Source organism: Haematobia irritans, chromosome 5, assembly GCF_050003625.1.
Source record: "Haematobia irritans isolate KBUSLIRL chromosome 5, ASM5000362v1, whole genome shotgun sequence".
NCBI classification, from domain to species: Eukaryota; Metazoa; Arthropoda; class Insecta; order Diptera; family Muscidae; genus Haematobia; species Haematobia irritans.
The window spans coordinates 125837562-125859803 of record NC_134401.1 but is presented as its reverse complement, the minus strand read 5'-3'; the positions used below and the strand labels follow the sequence as shown (position 1 = coordinate 125859803).

Here is a 22242-nt window from a genome sequence, read left to right as displayed (position 1 = left end):
GCTCTAGTGGCAACCATGATTATGAACAGATATGGACCAATTTTTGAGTGATTGGACCAATTTTGGTATGGTTGTTAGCGACCATATACTAACACCACGTTCCTAATTTGAACCGGATCGGATGAATTTTGCTCCTCCAAGAGGCTCCGGAGGCCAAATCTGGAGAACGTTTTATATGGGGGCTATATATAATTATGGACCGATATGGACCAATTCTGGCACGGTTGTTAAAAATCATATACTAACACCATGTTCCAAATTACAACCGGATTGGATGAAATTTGTTTCTCTTGGAGACTTCGCAAGCCAAATCTGGGGATCGGTTTATATGGGGGCTATATATAATTATGAACCGATGTGGACCAATTTTTGCATGGTTGTTAGAGACCATATACCAATACCATGTACCAAATTTCAGGCGGATCGGATGAAATTTGCTTCTCTTTGAGGCTCCGCAACCCAAATCTGGGGATCGGTTTATATGGGCGCTATATATAATTATGGACCGATGTGGACCAATTTTTGCACGGTTGTTAGAGACCATATACCAATACCATGTACCAAATTTCAGCCCGATCGGATGCAATTTGCTTTTCTTTAAGGCTTCGCAAGCCAAATCTGGAGATCGGTTTATATAGGGTCTATATATAATTATGGACCGATGCGGACCAATTTTTGCATGGTTGTTGGAGACCATATACCAACATCATGTACGAAATTTCAGCCGGATCGGATGAAATTTGCTTCTCTTTGAGGCTCCGCAAGCCAAATCTGGAGATCGGTTTATATGGGGGCTATATATAATTATGGACCGATGTGAAACAATTTTTGCATGGTTGTTAGAGACCATATACCAACATCATGTACCAAATTTCAGCCGGATCGGATGAAATATGCTTCTCTTTGATGCTCCACAAGCCAAATCTGGGGATCGGTTTATATGGGGGCTATATATAATTAAGGACCGATATGGACCAATTTTTGCACGGTTGTTAGAGACCATATACCAACATCATGTACCAAATTTCAGCCGGATCGGAAGAAATTTGCTTCTCTTTGAGGCTCCGCAAGCCAAATCTGGGGACCGGTTTATATGGGGGCTATATATAATTATGGACCGATGTGGACCAATTTATGCATGGTTGTTAGAGACCATATACCAACACCATGTACCAAATTTCAGCCGGATCGGATGAAATTTGCTTCTCTTTTAGGCTCCGCAAGCCAAATCTGGGGATCGGTTTATATGGGGGCTATATATAATTATGGACCGATGTGGACCAATTTTTGCATGGTTGTTAGAGACCATATACCAACACCATATACCAAATTTCAGCCGGATCGGATGAAATATGCTTCTGTTAGAGGCTCCACAAGCCAATTCTGAGGGTCCCTTTATATGGGGGCTATACGTAAAAGTGGACCGATATGGCCCATTTTCAATACCATCCGACCTACATCAATAACAACTACTTGTGCCAAGTTTCAAGTCGATTGCTTGTTTCGTTCGGAAGTTAGCGTGATTTCAACAGACGGACGGACGGACGGACATGCTTAGATCGACTCAGAATTTCACCACGACCCAGAATATATATACTTTATGGGGTCTTAGATCAATATTTCGATGTGTTACAAACGGAATGACAAAGTTAATATACCCCCATCCTATGATGGAGGGTATAAAAATAAGGCTTCCGCAGAAGATGCGAAATTAGAGAGAATTATATATAGAGGGAATTGTCATTAGTCTTAGGGCTAGAACAAACTGTTAATTAACAGGACATCAGTACAATAACGTAATATGACTCTATGGACTCAGACTTATTAATGCAAATATCCTCAAGTGATACCATCTGCGATTATCTTAATTCATGTCAATGACAGTAACATCTTGGATTTAACATCAGCAGGCAAAAATTGTTGATTCGCTTCGATATAAATTAACTTTTAAGAGGGGTTATATGTTAATCTTCTAAAATAGTCCCCAAATAAAAGCATGTCCGCATTTTTCACGGTCTAGAAGGGATTTCAAGTGTCGAGTTTTTTAAGCACCCAAAACCATAAATATCAGAAATGGATGCGTGATGATTCCCTGTTGTTTCCGGTGGTCAATCAAATGGATGCGTGATGATTCCCTGTTGTTTCCAGGGTATGTGCCCGAAATGATTGTCTACCAAGGGCTTCAATACACTCTGTAGGAAGATTTCCCGACAGTATTCGTCATTCCACACGGTCGATGAACACGAGCGGGAGCGTCATCGCAAGTTACGACGGCCTACACTATTACCACTGGCGGCGTTTGAGTTCCGGTGGTCAATCAAAGGTGTACATTTACCTCTTTGGCTAGTTCCAAAACTGTGCAATTTGGAAAGGCTTTTCATTGCAGAGAACCAAATATTGAAACTGGCCACTTTCGTGCAAGCGAAGCAACTCTTGTAAATTTTTGGATCTTGAATGGCTTTAGTAGTCCGTCTTTCATTTTCTACCACTGCGGCGAGGATTTCGATCAAATCGTATTCTGGTATTGTTACCGTTTAAATGCTGGAGGGATCTAGCGATAGCCACTTGTGGTTTTTCAGCCAAATAAGGCTTGAGTTACATTACTATTAACTTTATTTCTGAATGTCATAGATCAAAATGCGTTGGTAAGCTTGTAAACAATATAATCCACTGTTACAGGAAAAATTTGGTGAGCGGTTCAGAAATAATATCAACCTGAAGTTGGTTGCAATACATAACAGCCATTCTGTATATTCTTGGTATTGGTGAAATTCTGAGTCGTTGTCAGGTAACATCCGAACGAAACAAGCTATCGGCTTGACACTGGGCAAAACTAGTTTTTATTTATGTAAGTCGAATGGTACTGCAAATTGGCCGTATCGGACCAATTTTAGCTATAAGTCTTATATAAATTGATACCTAGATTTGAAAATTTAATTCGGTACATAAATTTTTATAGCCCCCATACGGAGGAGGCTCCGATTTGACTTTTGGACACAGTGTTGCCAGTATTTTTCTGACTCTTGTCCCCAAATTCGAATTGAAATTCCCCACAAAAATCCCCAATTAATTTTTGGCAATTTTTTATGAAGAACAAATTAAGAAATAGGCTCTGCGAAAAAAAAATCGGTAATAATTTAATGTCAAAGTCAGTTGATGATAAGCTGAGAAGAATAGATACTACACATTGATCTTAGCCATAAGGCCAAGAAGCAATCGGTCAACAAGTATTTATGAACGAATTTACTTCTATATACTCAAGTAATAAAAATTGGGTAGTAGATAGATATGAAGTGGAAACGTAGGACAACATTTAGTCCCAGACCTCATGAAATGATTGTATTGTTGTAGAAAATGCCTTAGCCACTCTGAATAAAATTATAAATAAGCGCTTGCGTCCGTTTCTAGTCCAAATGCTTCATTTGCATCCTTTTGTATATTTTTAAATTGTGCAGAAAAGAACAAAATTTCATATAAATCAAAGTTAAATCTGATTTTTGGACTGAACCGACTTCGAAAAAATACCCGCCAAATCCCCAACTCAACATTTTCATCCCCATCCTCGAAAAATATCCCCAATTTGGGGAAAAATTCCCAATACTAGCAACACTCTTTGGACCCTCCTCCTTATCGGTCCATAGTTATAAGTAAACCCCATATAATCCGGTCCCCATATTTTACTGCTTTTGTACTGAAACGACTTCTAAAAAATTCCCACTAAATCCCCGAGTCCCCAACTCAAAAATTTCGTCCTCATCCTCGAAAAATATCCCCAATTTGGGGGAAAATTCCCAATACTAGCAACACTGTTTTGGACCCTTCTCCTTATCGGTCCATAGTTATAACTAAACCCCATATAATCCGGTCCCCATATTTGACTGCTCGAGCCTGCTGGATCAGCAAATTTCTTATGATTCGGTTTAAATTCGATCAGCTTATCCTCATTCCTACTTAAGACTCTGGAGAGGATGATAGATATTTATCTTAGAACTAGCATCGATTCAAGTTTCGAAACGACAGCATGCATACTCGAAGGGCAGATCTACTGAGACCGCATTACATGAACTAGTCAGCTTTATTGAAAGCTCACTATCTGTCAAAGAATACACAATCGTGGCGTTTCTAGACATCGAAGGGCCGTTCAATAACGTCCATCCGAGCTCGATATTAAATGGACTGACAACTCTGAATGTTGATCCAGGTATACTTAGGCTGTTGGACGAACTTCTAATGAAGAGACGCATTTCAGCCACACTAGGACAAGCAAACATACAAAGGTATGTGAACTGAAGCACTCCTCAAGGAGGAGTTCTATCACCTCTTCTTTGGAATGTTGCTATAAACGACCTTCTGGTTTCCCTAGAAAAAGAAAGGATACAAGTGGTGGCATACGCAGATGATGTGGCGCTAGCAGTCAGGGGAAAATTCCCATCAACAGTTAGAGATATTATACAGAGAGCCCTCCGGATGACTGAGAAATGGGCGAAAGATAATGGTCTTGTGGTAAATCCTGCAAAGACAGAACTAGTCATGTACTGCAAAGATCGCAAAACTCCCACGGTTAGGCTCATTTCCTTAGGGGGTATTGAAATTCCCTTTAGTGAGTGTGCAAAATACCTTGGAGTTATTTTGGACAGGAAGCTGAACTTTAAGCTTAATATTGAAGAAAGGGCGAGGAAAGCAACTGTAGCTTTATACTCGTGCAAAAAGGCAATAGGGAAAAAGTGGGGACTAAAACTAAAAATTGTGCATTGGCTATACACGGCAGTGGTTAGACTTATATGGTGTTGTAGTCTGGTGGCCGGCACTTCACCAGCCAACAAGTTTAGACAAAGTTCAGCGTATGGCGTGTTTGTGTATCTCAGGTGCATTCAGCAAGACAGGAACAAATTCCCTTAATGTCATACTGCATCTATTGCCTTTAGACATTTTGGCCAAACAGTCAGCTGCAACAACGGCTGTGCGGTTACGCGAGCTATCGCTGTGGTCGGAAAAAAATTACGGTCAAAGTTCGGTCCTCAAAATAATGCCAGATGTGCCTAACTTAGTGGATTACACTTTGGCGAGACCACTTTTCGACAAAAAGTTTGAGACTCTAATTCCCAACAGTGAGGCGTGGTGTACAAGGACCCCGGGGAATAAAAGATATATAGATTTCTACACTGATGGCTCCAAATTGGATGGACAAGTGGGGTTCGGAGTATATTCTAATGATCTGGAACTTCGAATAGCGAAAAGATTACCTGATCACTGTAGTGTTTTTCAGGCTGAAATATTAGCAATAAGAGAAGTGGTGAATTGGCTGAGAAGTAATGCTCCAAGCAATATTGGCATTAATATGTACTCAGACAGTCAACCTGCAATAAAATCTTTGAACCCTGTGTTCCTCAACTCGAAAACGGCCATCGACTGCCGCAAATCTCTCAATGAGATGGCTGAGCAGCACAATATTCACCTAATATGGGTGCCTGGTCATAGGAACATACCGGGGAACTGCGAAGCAGATGGGCTAGCAAGGCTAGGAACAACCTTACATATTCCAGGGGAACTAGAAACTGTTGGTATGCCTCTGGCTACCTGCAAGCTCTTACTGCGTGAGAAGGCTGTCATTATGGCAAATGTTCGATGGGAGAATTGCAAGGGTTGTAACGACACCAAGCAAATATAGCCCCATTTAAACTTAAACCGCACACTAGATATGCTAGTGTTCTCGAGACGGCGGATATCACTCCTGATATGTGCTATAACGGGTCGCTGCCTGATAGGCGATTTTGCAAAAACTATTGTTGCGAAGTATAATGACAATTGTATGAGCTGTCATGATGCGGAGGAAAAGGAATCAATAAAACGCCTCTTGTGTGAGTGTCCTGCATTTTGTGTAAGGCGTAAGCAAATTTTAGGGACATATAGCTTCAGATTACTGGCGGACCTGGAAAACGTTAACTTAAGCAGTCTGCTAATGTTTTTGGAACAATCTGGTTGGTTCAACAGAAGAAAATAATCGAGAAAGTTCAGCGTTTAAAACTAGAAGTGCCCATATGTAATAGGTACTTGTAGTTAATGTGGTATCACAATGGACTGAATAGTCTAAGTGAGCCTGAATCTTAATCGGGCTGCCACTTTAACCTAACCTAACCTAGCTACCATGCAAAAATTGTCCCCTATCGGTCCATAATTATATATAGACTCCTCTATATAAACCGATCAATAACTGAATTGGTTTGTTCAGGTTTTTATACCAACAACCATAGGATGGTGATAGAGGATTTCGTTTCACCATAAATATGTTGCCTTGTTGTTGCATTACGATTTCCCTCATTGTATTTTCGCCCAATTGATAGTGTCATTCTAAGTTATTGTTAATTCGAAATATTGTGATGATTACAGAATCCAAAATATATAACAGTGTCCTTCATATTTTGCAATACATTTGAGGAATGTTGAACCTTTTATTCCAATCGAAATCGCCATAAGGTTGTAATTCCGTTTGTAACACTTCGAAATATCGATTTCTGGCTATATAATATATTTTTGATCAGGACGTAATACTAATACGGCCAACGATGTCTGTCTGTTGTAATCAGGCTACATCCTTCAATATTGAATCCACCGTGCTGATATTTGTTCAAACTCTTTTCTTTTCGGTCTCCGTTTCGCCATAGCACTCATATAACTCAACCTTCCAAATTGGCTTCTTGAGTATATAAACGCAGATACTTTTACCCGTTTTTTCTAATGTTGGAAATCTAAAGGTACCTAAGGTCCATTAAGGGATTTGAGAAACTTGGTATATATCCGCCTATCTTTTGATATAGCTGCCAAATCCAACGTGGATTGGAAGATTTTGAGCATTAAGAAAATTCGACTTCGAGTTTTTAACATAACAAACAAATTCAATTTTTGACTTTCGTATCCCGAATACCAACCTGATGATTTTTTAGAAAGCAAGCTAAGAACATAAAAATATGCGCACAAAGATATACTGAAGAAAGCTATTACATGAAAATGAGACTTGCGAACCAATGTTATGGAAAGTTAACACTTCGTGTCAGTTACTGTGCAGAGGCCACAAGCAGACATATCCTACTTTTTACATACTTCAAATTTTCCACGTGTATTGATAGTTCAATAATTTTGAAAGTATGCAAATGCAACTTATTACTTACTCATTCTTTTGTACTTGAATTCCTTTGCCACACATTTTATTAATTGTTGCCTTGAATGGAAATCTTATTCCGCTTTATATATGATGGCCTTTCCTTCAAGCCACACAACTGAATATTCATTAATTATGAAATGGAAATATCAAATGAAGAAGATCAAGTTATGGTGTAATATTAAAATTAAGTATACATACATTGGGTGTGAATATACATTTATAATAAAATTAAAGTAAATTGTATTTATGCTTTAATGAAAGAAATGTATAGCATAACATATAGAATTTTCTCTTTATTTCATACATTTTGTTCAGAGAAATGAAAAATAGAATCTAGTCATTACAGCTGAGCCTTTAACCTTAGAATTCCTTAGAAAATCCCTCTAAAAAATCCCTACAATATCCCCTGAGCTTCATAGAAGAACTATTACACCAACAATTGCTATTGTTGCGACATCTCCATAGTTTTGATATTTAACGCCCCTCTCATTTAGGGTCTTTAATACTGCCACCAACTATTCGTCTATCTAGACCAACAAATACGAGTGTTATGAAATAGCTTTACTAGCAAAATACATACAAAACGATACACTGACATACCCGACACAGCGAATAATGTTTAACGCCATGCAAACTTAAGCATTTTCTCAACAATAATCGCATCACGTTTCAGCAAGAACTTTACTAAAGATGTAGCAAAACGACCAATACAGTGTTCGGATGTTTTAAGTCGGTAATAAGGTATGAGAAAACACACATAAGTGTAGAGGTTGATGGGTATAAGGATGTCCGTGGAAAATTTAATATTTTGCGTTATGATTTAAAATGTGTATATATCGTATCAGGTAGGATTGGAGATATACCGAATTTTATCATAGATTTTAAAACTGACGAAAAGACAGAGATAATATGTCCTCATGTCTATCGTAATCACTCTACTAAGTGCCATAATGAAGTGACCATCGTCGAATATGACACTAAGTTCCAAGTTAAGCTAAAAAATCGGTTTTGGACACCGGTTAATCGGTGTCCAATTGCGCAAACCGAAATCGGATAGTGTAAAAAATTTGGCACTTTAGGTTAACCGCCAAAATCGGTTTTTGACCATCCGAAAACCTGTTTTCAAAAAATTTGGATTTTCGGATAAACAGAAAACCCGCTTTTCAAAAAAAAAAATAAATAAATAAAAACAAACTCTGAAAACGGACACCCCTTTTGACAAAATTTTCTATTGAAATACAATTTTGACAAAATTTTCTATAGAAATAAAATATTAATATTAAATTTTCTACCGAAATGAAATTTTGACAACATTTTCTATAGCAATAAAATGTTGATAAAATTTTATATAGAAATAAAATTTTAACAAAATTTTCTACAGAAATAAAATGTTATTAAAATTTTCTATAGAAATAAAATTTTGACAACATTTTCTATAGAAATAAACTTTTGACAAAATTTTCTATAGAAATAAACATTTGACAAAATTTTCTATAGAAATAAAATTTTGACAAAATTTTGTATAGAAATAAATTTTTGACAAAATTTTCTATAGAAATAAAATTTTGACAAAATTTTCTATAGAAATAAAATTTTGACAACATTTTCTATAGAAATAAAATGTTAACAAAATTTTCTATAGAAATAAAATTTTGATAAAATTTTCTATAGAAATTAAATTTTTACAAAATTTTCTATAGAACTAAAATTTTGACAAAACCTTCTATAGAAATACAATTTGACTAACCTTTCTATCGAAATAAAATGTTGACAAAATTTTGTATAGAAATAAAATTTTCTATAGAAATTAAATTTTTACAAAATTTTCTATAGAAATAAAATTTTGACAAAATTTTCTACAGAAATAAAATTTTGACAAAATTTTCTATAGAAATAAAATTTTGACAACATTTTCTATAGAAATAAAATTTTGATAAAATTTTCTATAGAAATAAAATTTTGACAAAAATATCCTACAGGAACAAAATGTGGCAAAATTTTCTATAGAAAGAATATTTTGACAAAATTTTCTATAGAAATAAAATTTTGACAAATTTTCTATATAAATAAAATTTTGACAACATTTTTTATTGAAATAAAATTTTAACAAAATTTTCTATAGAAATAAAATTTTGACAAAATTGTCTATAGAAATAAAATTTTGACAACATTTTCTATTGAAATACAATTTTGACAAAATTTTCAACAGAAATAAAATTTTGACAAAATTTTCTACAGAAATAAAATTTTGACAAAATTTTCTATAGGAATAAAATTTTGACAACATTTTCTATAGAAGTAAAATTTTGATAAAATTTTCTATAGAAATAAAATTTTTGACAAAATTTTCTATAGAAATAAAATTTTTACAAAATTTTCTATAGAAATAAATTTTTTACAAAATTTTCTATAGAAATAAAATTTTGACACCATTTTCTATAGAAATAAAATTTTGATAAAATTTTCTACAGAAATAAAATTTTCTATAGAAATAAAATTTTGACAAAGTTTTCTATAGAAATAAAATTTTGACAAAATTTTTTATAGAAATAAAATTTTTACAAAATTTTCTATAGAAATAAAATTTTTACAAAATTTTCTATAGAAAAAAAATTTTGACAAAATTTTCTATAGAAATAAAATTTGTACAAAATTCTCTATAGAAATACAATTTTGACAACATTTCCTATAGAAATAAAATTTTGATAAAATTTTCTACAGAAATAAAATTTTGATAAAATTTTCTATAAGAATAAAATTTTGACAAAATATTCTATAGAAATAAAATATTGACAAAATTTTCCATAGAAATTAGATTTTGACAAAATATTCTATAGAAATAATATTTTGACTAACTTTTCTATAGAAATAAAATGCTGGCAACATTTTCTATAGAAATAAAATTTTGATAAAATTGTCTATAGAAATAAAATTTTGATAAAATTTTCTATAGAAATAAACTTTTGACAAAATTTTCTACAGAAATAAAATTTTCTATAGAAATAAAATTTTGACAAAGTTTTCTATAGAAATAAAATTTTGACAAAATTTTCGATACAAATAAAATTTTGACAAAATTTTCTACAGAAATAAAATTTTGACAACATTTTCTATAGAAATAAAATTTTGATAAAATTTTCTATAGAAATAAAATTTTGATAAAATTTTCTATAGAAATAAACTTTTGACAAAATTTTCTACATAAATAGAATTTTCTATAGAAATAAAATTTTGACAAAATTTTCTATAGAAATAAAATTTTAACAAAGTTTTCTATAGAAATAAAATTTTGACAAAATTTTTTATAGAAATAAAATTTTGACAAAATTTTCTAAAGGAATAAAATTTTGACAAACTTTTCTATAGAAATAACATTTTGACAAAATTTTCTATAGCAATAAAATTTTGACAAACTTTTCTATAGAAATAACATTTTGACAAAATTTTCTATAGCAATAAAACAAATAAAATTTGTACAAAATTCTCTATAGAAATAAAATTTTGATAAAATTTTCTACAGAAATAAAATTTTGATAAAATTTTCTATAGAAATAAAATGTTGATAAAATTTTCTATAGAAATAAACTTTTGACAAAATTTTCTACAGAAATAAAATTTTCTATAGAAATTAAATTTTGACAAAGTTCTTATAGAAATAAAATTTTGACAAAATTTTCTATAGAAATAAAATTTTGACAAAGTTTTCTATAGAAATAAAATTTTGACAAAATTTTTTATAGAAATAAAATTTTGACAAAATTTTCTAAAGGAATAAAATTTTGACAAACTTTTCTATAGAAATAACATTTTGACAAAATTTTCTATAGCAATAAAATTTTGACAAAATTTTCTATAGAAATAAAATGTTGACAAAATTTTCTATAGAAATAAAATTTTTACAAAATTTTCTATAGAAATAAAATTTTGAGAACATTTTCTATAGCAATAAAATTTTGATAAAATTTTCTAAAGGAATAAAATTTTGACAAACTTTTCTATCGAAATAACATTTTGACAAAATTTTCTATAGAAATAAAATTTTGATTTTTTGATCATCTATAGAAGCAAAAATTGGGTAAATCAGACTTTTTTGGTGTTAGATTTTTGGTGTAATTTTTTCCAAATTTTGGTAGATTATTTTTGGCTTGAGTGGCAGCCGTGGGCAGAGAATGAAGCCGCCGTGGTTTTGATAAAATTTTCTATAGAAATAAACTTTTAACAAAATTTTCTACAGAAATAAAATTTTCTATAGAAATAAAATTTTGACAAAGTTTTCTATAGAAATAAAATTTTGACAAAATTTTCGATACAAATAAAATTTTGACAAAATTTTCTACAGAAATAAAATTTTGACAACATTTTCTATAGAAATAAAATTTTGATAAAATTTTCTATAGAAATAAAATTTTGATAAAATTTTCTATAGAAATAAACTTTTGACAAAATTTTCTACAGAAATAAAATTTTCTATAGAAATAAAATTTTGACAAAATTTTCTATAGAAATAAAATTTTAACAAAGTTTTCTATAGAAATAAAATTTTGACAAAATTTTTTATAGAAATAAAATTTTGACAAAATTTTCTAAAGGAATAAAATTTTGACAAACTTTTCTATAGAAATAACATTTTGACAAAATTTTCTATAGCAATAAAATTTTGACAAACTTTTCTATAGAAATAACATTTTGACAAAATTTTCTATAGCAATAAAATTTTGACAAAATTTTCTATAGAAATAAAATGTTGACAAAATTTTCTATAGAAATAAAATTTTTACAAAATTTTCTATAGAAATAAAATTTTGAGAACATTTTCTATAGCAATAAAATTTTGATAAAATTTTCTAAAGGAATAAAATTTTGACAAACTTTTCTATCGAAATAACATTTTGACAAAATTTTCTATAGAAATAAAATTTTGATTTTTTGATCATCTATAGAAGCAAAAATTGGGTAAATCAGACTTTTTTGGTGTTAGATTTTTGGTGTAATTTTTTTTCCAAATTTTGGTAGATTATTTTTGGCTTGAGTGGCAGCCGTGGGCAGAGAATGAAGCCGCCGAGTCGCTCCGCCGAGTCGCGCCGCCGATTTTAGCCGCCGACGACCAGTTTTTGCCAGTCGAAGCCGCCGCCGAATATATCGACTAATCTCGACTCAAATGCAGCCGCCAATTAATAAAAATATTGTTTTAATTATAAAAAATTTGTATTTTTTGTCAGTTTTGAAAGTTAAACAAACTTTCCTCTTAAAATCCATCAGTATCAAGTTGCTATAATAATTTTGCAAAAATTTAGCTAAGAAAATTTTTTTCGGCTTCATTCTCTGGCCGTGGGTCTCCCACCATCCTCTCCAGAAATTTGTAAAGACTGATCGACGGATCTAAAAACTTACATCACATCCATAGAGCTCTTCAAGCCATTTCTTATGGTGACACGTCATAGTGGGACAAACTGCTACAATGACCGTGAGAGTCATCCTCTCTAGAAAATTATAAAGAAATGTACTTTCTCCAAAGCTGATCTTAAAACGGACGACGAATCTTAAAAGTTGTAAATAGCGATAGAGCTATTCAAGCCCTCTCATGTTGTGTATGGTGGGACAATTGTCCAAATGGCCACTGGAGTCCAATCCCCTCAATAGAAATAAAATTTTGACAAAATTTTCTATAGAAATAAAATGTTGAAAAAATTTTCTATAGAAATATAATTTTGAAAAAATTTTCTATAGAACTAACATTTTGACAAAATTTTCTATAGAAATAAAATTATGACAAAATTTTCTATAGAAATAAAATTTTGTCAAAATTGTCTATAGAAATAAAATGTTGGCAAAATTTTCTATAGAAATAAAATTTTGACAACATTTTCTATAGAAATAACATTTTGACAAAATCCTCTATAGAAATAAAATTTTGACAAAATCTTGTATAGAAGCAAAAAATGGATATATCAGACTTTTTATACCCTCCACCATAGGATGGGGGTATATTAACTTTGTCATTCCGTTTGTAACACATCGAAATATTGCTCTAAGACCCCATAAAGTATATATATTCTGGGTCGTGGTGAAATTCTGAGTCGATCTAAGCATGTCCGTCCGTCCGTCCGTCCGTCCGTCTGTCCGTCTGTCCGGCTGTCCGTCCGTCTGTGGAAATCACGCTAACTTCCGAACGAAACTAGCTATCGACTTGAAACTTGGCACAAGTAGTTGTTATTGATGTAGGTCGGATGGTATTGAAAATGGGCCATATTGGCCCACGTTTACGTATAGCCCCCATATAAACCGGAGCCTTCCGGAGCAGCAAAATTCATCCGATCCGGTTGAAATTTGGTACCTGATGTTAGTATACGGTCTCTAACAACCATGCAAAAATTGGTCCATATCGGTCCATAATTATATATAGCCCCCATATAAACCGATCCCCAGATTTGACCTCCGGAGCCTCTTGGAGGGGCAAAATTCATCCGATCCGGTTGAAATTTGGTACCTGATGTTAGTATACGGTCTCTAACAAGCATGCAAAAATTGGTCCATATCGGTCCATAATTATATATAGCTCCCATATAAACCGATCCCCAGATTTGAACTCTGGAGCCTCTTGGATGAGCAAAATTCATCCGATCCAATTGAAATTTAGTACGTGGTGTTAGTATATGGTCTCTAACAACCATGTAAAAATTGGTCCATATCGGTCCATAATTATATATAGCTCCCATATAAACCGATCCCCAGATTTGACCTCCGGAGCCTCTTGGAGGAGCAAAAGTCATCCGATGCGGTTGAAATTTGGTACATTTCGTTAGTATATGGCCTCTAACAGCCATGTAAAAATTGTCAAATTTTATTACTATAGAAAGTTTTGTCAAAATTTCATTTCTATAGAAAGTTTTGTAAAAAGTTTATTTCTATAGCAATGTTTGTCAACATTTTATTTCCATAGAAAATTTTGTCAAAATTTTATTTCTATAGAAAATTTTTTTAAAAAATTTATTTCTGTAGAAAATTTTGTCAACATTTTATTTCTATAGACAATTTTGTCAACATTTTATTTCTATAGAACATTTTGTCAACATTTTATTTCTATAGAAAATTTTGTCAACATTTTATTTCTATAGAAAATTTTGTCAAAATTTTATTGCTATAGAAAATTTTGTCAACATTTTACTTCCATAGAAAATTTTGTCAACATTTTATTTCTATAGAAAATTTTGTCAACATTTTATTTCTATAGAAAATTTTGTCAAAATTTTATTTCTATAGAAAATTTTGTCAAACTGAATTATATACGTATTTAATCGGCCTTTTTTTTGTTTAATATATACCCCTTATGGACTAACTTACAATTTTGAAGACAGTGTTAAAAAGTTTTACGATACCTTGCCATCGGCAAGTGTTATCGCAACCCAAGTAATTTGATTGTGGATGACAGCCTTTAGTAGAAGTTCCTACGCAATCCATGGTGGAGGGTACATAAGATTCGGCCTGGCCGAACTTACGGCCGTATATACTTGTTTTTTGTTATATTTTTGGTGTATTTTTTCCAAATTTTAACACTTAAAAGCAGACCTATTTTACGTATGGATTTGAGCATTTATTACATCTTTTACCTCAAACAACCAATGGCTTTGTGATACTGCTTAAACACGCCATGTCAGTCCATTCATTTACACATACTCTCAATGCATGTGGCTACGATAATTTGCAATGGACGTTCCAGGTTAGGTTCCGATATTTCAATCTAACTTAGACTATTCAGCATATTTTTATACCACAGTGGTGAACTTCTCTACTATCGCAAATTACTGCCCGATTCTATATTAAGCTCAATAACAAGATAACTCATTTTTATAGTCGAGTCCGAAAGGCTTAGAGGGGATAATTCACCGTCGACCAATATTTTGGTGTTTGGTCGAAACTGGGATTGAACCCATGGCCCTTTGTATGCAAGGCGGACATGCTAACCATTGCATCAAGGGTGATGCTTTATTAACACTTAAAAATCCATGTTGTTCGTACCACTCCAATAAAGCTATTTTTGATTGCACTTAGTTTGATATTCAAAAGAACATGAAATTTTATCCTCTAGAATTTGTTGTGGTAGTCCTTTTGAAATGTACTCTTCGTATATCTTATTTTTATGCTCTCTAGCTCTCTGTTTCGCCTGACCTGTTTGTGAACATATGTATGTGTCATATGCCATGTGGGATCTAAGGTTGCTCGATACTTCCGTTTCACAATTAAATGCAACAAATGAAATGTAGACAAAATAGGTATAAAAATCGTTGCTTGAAACTATTTTTTTTTTTTTGTGAAAGTTTATCTAATTTAAGCATGCTAGGAAATAGTCAATATTTGGATTCTTAAACGAGGTAGTTGTCTATTGTAGATGCATAAATTCTTACTGCCTTTAACAAAGGCCCCTAAACTCTACAATCCTTTTGAATGACTTCCTTGAGTAAAACTTGAGTATAACATTAACATTATATTGAAGATAATTTTATATAGGACTAGCATGATGTTTTACCATTCTCAGAACCATTTCGTGTTCTCTTCTTAGGTTCCTTTTTCTTCGATTCGACTTTCTCTTCCTTGCTCGCTGGTCATAGAATTTTTAAACACTGCTCCTACTTGCTCCCGGGTATTGCGTGGCTCTTATATAACCTATTTGGTTATGCCAGACACAACATTTTAGTTAGTATAGCAGCAGCATTAACAAGCCAAGAAACAACCACGAAACATTTGAAGCCGACAGGACAGAAATGTCTTTGGAACACCACTACAACTCAATGGTGTCCAGGGGATAGTAATGGTGCAAAAGTTGTTAAGGTCCACCATACATTTGGTTGAATGGGACGAAGGACATTGGATATTTGAGCATTTGAAACTAACTCTAGGCTCCAGCTCTTATAAAACATCATCCTTGAACGTGAACTCGTAAAACATGTTTCAAACTGGACACGAACATGCCAGTAGCGTCAATTGCCAATGTAGCCGTTGAAGAGTGGTTTCCTTAGTACTATTTTGTTTCCTGTTTGGTAGTTTCTTTTTTTTTTGTGATGTTCTCAAGTTGTCTTGGACAATTGAACAAAATGTCTTTGAACATTTTGTGTATATCTTGTTAGCCTTTTTATTGTATTTTAGAGAAAAATTTATTGAGTCTGTCCACATTTCTGTGGGATGTCAAAAGCTCCATTAAACTATGTTCCAAAATTTTACCAATATGTCTTGTGCCACTCTCTAGATTTTGTGTTTGGAATAAAATGCTTCATTACATATTTTACAATTTCGATTGGAGATGCTCCTGCTGCTTACATGAGCTTCCTCTTTTTGTTTTCGGCCAAATACAGATATTCGTGATATTTTAAGCAACTGCAGTTCAATAAAAATGTAAACGTCAAAGACAAATCAATGGATTTAGAAATATCTTCATAACTTTGTATAACTATTTTTAAGAGAGAGCCATTGGGGTTCAACGGTCAGCAAGCCCTCATTGCGTATTGAACCCATGACAATCGAACACGAGTTTTTAATTTTTTTTGTGAATATTTGATAAATCGCATGAATAGTTTCCGGAACAGCAACTGATTTTGGATGACCTATACGAATTTCGTATTGGATTGAACTACGACCTCAGTTGATTGGCCGTTGTCGGAGCTTCATCGCCAAAAATTGTATTAAGTTCATCGATGCATTCAAGGACGAAAACGACTGGTTTTCATATGTTTCGGTGTAAGAATTATATATTTGGAACTCAAATTTTTAGCACATTTTTTTTAAGTACAAGTATATAATTTTCATAAATTAGCATAACATGTTTGCGACATATACGTTAATATGTTAGAATATATTATGTTTGAGACATAACATTTTTTTAAATATAATATGTTTGGATGTAAACATATATTAATTTAGAAATTATCTATAAATATATATGTGTTAAGAAAGAGAGACCGAGCGAGTATGGTGCACGCAAAACAAGTATATATGGCCGTAAGTTCGGCCATGCCGAATCTTATGTATCCTCCACCATGGATAGCGTAGAAACTTCTACGAAAGACTGTCATCCAGAATCGAATTACTTCGGTTGTGGTATCTTAAATCGTTTTCTTAATTGTGAGTTAGTCCATACGTGGTATATATTAGACCAAAAAGGTATGTGTAGGTAAGTCTACAAATAATTACGAATCGATATGGACTTTTTCAACGATACGTAGAGAGCCAGAATTGAAATATGGGGGTCGCTTATATGGGGGCTATATACAATTATGAACTTGATATGGACCAATTTTTGTGCGATTGAGGATCGATTTATCTGAGGGCTATATATAACTATAAACCGATATGGACCTAGTTAGGCATGGTTGTTAACGGCCATAAACTAACACAATGTACCAAGAGGCTCCAAAACCAAATCTCGGGATCGGTTTATATGGGGGCTATATATGATTATGGACTGACATGGACTACTTTTGGCATGATTGTTAAATATCATATACCATACCATCATATACGTACCAAATTTCAACCAGATCGGATGAATTTTGCTTCTCCAAACGGCTCCGGAGGTCAAATCTGGTGATCGGTTTATATGGGGGTTATATATAATTATGGACTGATATGAACCAATTCCTGCATGGTTGTTGGATACCATATACTAACATCACGTACCGAATTTGAACCAAATCGGATGAATTTTGCTCTTCCAAGGGGCTCCGGAGGTCAAATCTGGTGATCGGTTTATATGGGGGCTATATATAATTATGGACCGATGTGGACCACTTTGTGCATGGTTGTTAAAGACCATATACTAACACCATGTACCAAATTTCAGCCGGATCGGATGAAATTTGCTTCTCTTAGAGGCTCCGAAAGCCAAATCGGGGGATCGGTTTATATGGGGGCTATATGTACCCAGCAAAAAAAGCGTCGCCAAAAAAGTACTGAAAATGTTCTTTTTGGATCCGGAAGTGGTACAAAATTGACGCAGAAGCGATGAATTTAACATGGGCTTGTCATAGGACGGAAGTTCTCCATTACAACAGCCGTTGCACTGAATTTGCATCACTTCTTTAGGTGCGATCCGAATTCAATGTTTTGGATGTAAATTATAAAATTATGTGATATTTTGTCAAATAAATAATTTTTATAATTTTTGATAATTTTTAATGGATTCTAACGCTTGTCGGAAACGTTTGACCTCAAATATTTTCAAAAATTCACAATTTTTTCAGATTGGATTTAGCAATTTTTCCGACAAAATTTAAATGATTTGTATCATTTTATGAATTCTTACTCCGTTTTTAACCTATTTGAAACAAAAAAAGTTAAAATTACCCATTAAAAGTATGAAAAAACCAATTTATAAAAAAATGAATTAAAAGAACTTCCTGGGTAGTTAAAATAAAGAACATCATTGGGAGTGCATCTTCTGGAAGTGCTTTTAAAGTTGTGCCTTTGGAAGAACTTCCAAATTTTTTTGCTGGGTAATTATAGACCGATGTGGACCAATTTTTGGGTTGTTGTTAGAGACCATATATTAACACCATATACCAAATTTCAGCCGGATCGGATGAAATTTGCTTGTCTTAGAGGGTCTGCAAGCCAAATTTGGGGGTCCGTTTATATGTGGGCTATACGTAAAAGTGAACCGATATGGCCCATTTGCAATACCATCCGACCTACATCAATAACAACTACTTGTGCCAAGTTTCAAGTCGATAGCTTGTTTCGTTCGGAAGTTAGCGTGATTTCAACAGACGGACGGACATGCTCAGATCGACTTAGAATTTCACCACGACCCGGAATATATATACTTTATGGAGTCTTAGAGCAATATTTCGATGTGTTACAAACGGAATGACAAAGTTAATATACCCCCATCCTATGATGGGTCTAAAAATGGATGCCCTAAGGTGAAACATAATATGTTTGAACAATACAACCAATATTTTGTTTGGACCAATCCTGAAAATATATATGCTTGAAGCAAAATGTGTTTGGGGTATATGTTACAGAAGCAGGCGTGCATGCTAACCATTGCACCACGGTGGCTCCCGGGCATATTCTAGCGCAATGTATCAAATTTTAACCGGATCGGTTTATATGGGGGCTATATATATAATTATGGACCGATATGGACCAATTCTGGCATGGTTGTTAGAGACCATATACCAACACTATGTACCAAATTTCAGACAGATCGGATGAATAGTGCTTCTCTTAGAGGCTCCACAAGCCAAATCTGGGGGTCCGTTTATATAGGGACTAGGGATCCGACCTACATCAATAACAAATTGTTCCATGTTTCAAGTCGATAGCTTGTTTCGTTCGGAAGTTCGCGTGATTTCAACAGACGGATGGACGGACATACTTAGATCGACTCAGAATTTCACCACGACCCAGGATATATATACTTTATGTGGTCTTAGAGCAATATTTCGATGTGTTACAAACTGAATGACAAAGTTAATATACCCCCATCCTATGGTGGAGGGTATAAAATGGAAGTACCCAATTGGCGCCTTAAAAATATATACACACACAAACTTTTTTTTACCAATGTATGCCCTAAGGTGAAACATAATATGTTTGAACAATATAAACAATATTTTGTTTGGACTAATTCTGAAAATATATATGCTTGAAGCAAAATGTGTTTGGGGTATATGTTACAGAAGCAATTTTTTTTTGCGGTTGTATAGATTGATACGGACCAATTTTGGCATGATTGTTATCGGTCATATGGTTAGGTTAGGTGGCAGCCCGATGTATCAGGCTCACTTAGACTATTTAGTCCATTGTGATACCACATTGGTGAACTTCTCTCTTTTTCACTGAGTGCTGCCCGATTCCTTTTATAGCCGAGTCCGAAAGCGTTCCACATTGCAGTGAAACCACTTAGAGAAGCTTCCCACATTGCAGTGAAACCACTTAGAGAAGCTTTGAAACCCTCAGAAATGTCATCAGCATTACTGAGGTGGGATAATCTACCGCTGAAAAACTTTTTGGTATTCGGTTGAAACAGGAATAGAACCCACAACCTATGGTTAGCAAGGCGTGCATGCTTACCATTGCATCACGGTGGCTCCAGGTCATATACTAGCGCAATGTATCAAATTTTAACCGGATCGGATGAATTTTGCTCCTTCAAGAGGCTCCGGAGGTCAAATCTGGGGATCGGTTTATATGGGGGCTATATATAATTAAGGACTGATATGAACCAATTCCTGCATGGTTGTTGGATACCATATACTAACATCACGTACCAAATTTGAAACGAATCGGATGAATTTTGCTCTTCCAAGGGGCTCCGGAGGTCAACTCTGGGGATCGGTTTATATGGGGGCTATATAATTATGGACCGATTTCGACCAAGTTTTGCATGGGTGTTTGAGGCCATATATAATACCACGTACGAAATATCAACTGAATCAGATGAATTTTGCTCTTCAAAGGGGCTCCGGAGGTCAAATCTGGTGATCGGTTTATATGGGGGCTATATATAATTATGGACCGATGTGGACCAATTTGTGCATGGTTGTTAAAGACCATATACTAACACAATGTACCAAATTTCAGCCGAATCGGATGAAATTTGCTTCTCTTAGAGGCTCCGAAAGCCAAATTGGGGGATCGGTTTATATGGGGGCTATATGCAATTATATTCCGATGTGGACCAATTTTTGCATGGTTGTTGGAGACCACATAGTAACACCGTATACCAAATTTCAGCCGGATCGGATGAAATTTGCTTGTCTCAGTCTGCAAGCCAAATTTGGCCAAATTTGCGTGATTTCAACAGACGGACGGACTGATGGACATACTTAGATCGACTCAGAATTTCACCATGACTCAGAATATATATAATTTATGGGGTCTTAGAGCAATATATCGATGTGTCACAAACGGAATGACAAAGTTAATATACCCCCCCATCCTATGGTGGAGGGTATAAAACTGAATGAATTAAAATTTGTTTCAAGTAAGCAAAACATAAATTTTAAAGAGAATTATGTCTTAAAAGTATCGTTATTTCAATTCTCCGCTGCTTTGGCTCGGAATCAAAACCAAAATCATTAGTGCAAAGACAAAATCTTTGGAACCGGGCATGGTTGTTTTTCAGTATAGGTTCACTGTCTCTGCGCTCTATTACGTTTTATTAATGAGTAAATAATTCTAAAAACGAAAAAATTCTTTAATTATCTTTATATTCTACTTTTTATTTGTTTTTGCATATATTTTCCAATATATCAATCATTTCTGGTTACTATAACTGTCTATAACATTGACATCACGTTTTTTGGGCAATCTCTTGAATAATTTTTTTTAAGTGTCGGATATATTACCTTTCAACTTAGCCAATGTTTTGTTTTTTTTTTTGTGCTAATTGTTTTTTTTTTTTTATTAATTGTTTTTTTTTTTTTCTTTACTTTCTTTCTTCTGAGTTAAAGCGCCTTTATGATGGTATAATGATTAATAGACATTTTTATGAATTTAATTTTTTGTTGCCTCTATCTTGTAATTTGCTGATTATGATATTTCTATGGTATATGGAAGAAAATACCAAATGGCTTTATTAAAAAATATTTTGTGTTTGCGTGAAATTAATGGATTAATGGAATTGTGAACTATTAATCATTATAAGATACATATTTTGGGGTTTTAACCCCTTTATGCCGGGTAAAAACGACCGGTTTAGTTGAAAGATCGGCGGATTTTTATACACAACCTTAATGGGATTGTGATATGGGGTATAATAAGTTTACCATTTCGTTTGTCACATGAATGCAGCAATTGCCATTCGATTTGAAATTTTAAATCTGGAGGTATTTGTAGTTTGTAAAGAGCTGTTGGAAATTTTCATGTTCTACTACAACCCTCCCATTGGACTTCTTGAGGGCAGAAAAGTCGCAATTTTCATCTAGTTTATTATTATTTAAAATAATATATTCCAATCAAGTCTAAGTTTTGCTTAACAATTTAGGCGATAGTTTCATACGGATTCTTAGAGAGAAATTTAAGATACCCTCAAGAAATTGGACAGAACTAATTTCCAACAAATCAAAATTTCAAATTTTGAAAAA

General features: G+C 33.5%; 1 protein-coding gene and 1 pseudogene across 1 annotated transcript in view; one reads left to right on the top strand and one right to left on the bottom strand.

Moving 5' to 3' along the window:
- Sema2a (Semaphorin 2a) overlaps positions 1–22242 on the top strand; it is a 260078-nt gene that overhangs the window by 14168 nt on the left and 223668 nt on the right. The gene's annotated exons all lie outside the window — the stretch shown is intronic.
- LOC142242153 (U2 spliceosomal RNA) lies at positions 3106–3217 on the bottom strand (annotated as a pseudogene).